Raw genomic sequence first — 380 nt, forward strand, 5'->3', positions numbered from 1 at the left:
TGCTGTGCTTATGACACTGTTTTTTTTATTTTTTTTATGGTGGTCAGATTTTACCTTTGCTGTACTGAAAAGAGCACAAAAATCTCATGGGAAACTATCACTGTGACATCATCAGTTTCCCGCCAATCCTGATATTCTTCAGTGTATGCTTTATATCTCATGAAGAAATGTAATACATGAGTGAGAGAAAGAGAGAGAGAGAAAGAGTGAGAGACAGTGTGTGTGTGTGTGTGCGTGCGTGTCTGAAATTTAGAGACCTTACTAACCTGTGTGAATCAATGAATGTGTATCTGTCAGCAGGTAAATTATTGTGATGCATATGGAACACAATAAAATCACTTTAAAACAATTCAGCTTAATAAACTGGAAAGAAAAAAACA

This window comes from Abramis brama, assembly GCF_963993115.1.
Source record: "Abramis brama genome assembly, chromosome: 5".
NCBI lineage: Eukaryota > Metazoa > Chordata > Actinopteri > Cypriniformes > Leuciscidae > Abramis > Abramis brama.